This window comes from Meleagris gallopavo, chromosome Z (genome assembly GCF_000146605.3).
Source record: "Meleagris gallopavo isolate NT-WF06-2002-E0010 breed Aviagen turkey brand Nicholas breeding stock chromosome Z, Turkey_5.1, whole genome shotgun sequence".
In the NCBI taxonomy this organism is placed as follows: Eukaryota; Metazoa; Chordata; class Aves; order Galliformes; family Phasianidae; genus Meleagris; species Meleagris gallopavo.
The window spans coordinates 8,186,076-8,187,535 of NC_015041.2; positions in this window are offsets into that span (position 1 = coordinate 8,186,076).

Below are 1,460 nucleotides of genomic sequence, written 5' to 3' on the forward strand. Positions count from 1 at the left end.
CAACCTGTGCCAGTGCCTCACCACCCTGAACGTAAAAATCTTCCTTACATCCAATATGAATCTCCCTTCTTTCAGTTTGAAGCTGTTTCTCCTTGTCCTATCGCCTTCTTTTCTGTAGCTCCCCATTAGATACAGACAGGCCGCCCCCAGGTCTCCCTCAGCCTTCCCTTGTCCAGGCTGCACAGCCCCAGCTCTCTCAGCCTGTCCTCGTAGGGAGCTGCTCCATCCCTGATCCTTTGTGCGGCCCTCCTCTGGACGCTCTCCAACAGGCCCCCGTCTCTGCTGTGCTGAGCACTCCGCCTGTGGACGCAGCGCTCCAGGTGAGGTGTCACAGCGCAGAGCAGAGGGGCAGGATCCCCTCCCTCGCCCTGCTGGCCGCGCTGCTTTGGATGCGGCCCTGGATGTGCTTTGATTTTAAGGTTTTTCCTGACTAGATTCTGTTACAGCAAAGAAGCTCCTTCTCTTCCCTTTCCTCTTCAGTTACTTAGGGAAATGATAGAACCATAGAATGGTTTAGGCTGGAAGTGAACTTCCGGGTCAGTCAGTTCTCTCTCCCTGCCGAGGGCTGCTTGCTCCCATCAGCTCAGGTGCCCAGGGCCCTATCCAGCTCAGCCTTGAGCACCTCCAGGGATGGAACACTTACAAAAAGAGGTCCACTCCATCTCTCCCATGAAGCCAGGCTGAGAGAGCTGAGCCTGTTCAGTCTGGAGAAGAGAAGTCTCCGGGGAGACCTCATTTCAGCCTCCCAATATTTAAAGGGACATTATAAGCAGGAGACAAATCAGCTTTTTACATGGGTAGATAAGTGAGAGGATGTGGGGAAATGGTTTTAAACTAAAGGAAGGGACATTTAGATTAGATGTCAGGGGGAAGTTTTTCAGTGAAACAGTGAGAGAGCTGTGGTGCCCCATCCCTGGAGGTGCTCAAGGCCGTGCTGGATGGGGCCCGGGGCAACCTGGTCTGCTGCTTGATTTAATGGATGGCAGCCCTACCTGTGGCAGAGGGGAGGAACTTGGTGATATCCAATGTCCCTTCCAACACAAGCCACTTTATGATTGCATGATTTATAAGATGCAATACAGATATTACAACGGAAGATATTTTGCCAAAGAAAAGCAATGTGCAGAGCGGGTTAACCTTTCCAGCCCAACCAACCCAACAGAAGCAGTCCTTTTAGACTCTACACAGCTGCACTACTAGCAAAGGCTGGCAAGCGACCACATGAAACACAGCCTCTTTCACAACACCTCCCTCTTCACCATCTGTCTGCTAATCTCGCTGGAAAGCAGCGAGAGACGTGCAGCCAACGAAGCTGGGTTTGGACCCACCAGAAGCATGGATAGGTGAAGGTCTGATGGGGAGAACGCCGTGCCCTCGAGGCCGTGCCCGCTCCTCACCTGACGACGATGCACTGGCTCTGCGGCCGGGCGCCGCGGCGACCCAGCATGGCGTGGTAAGCA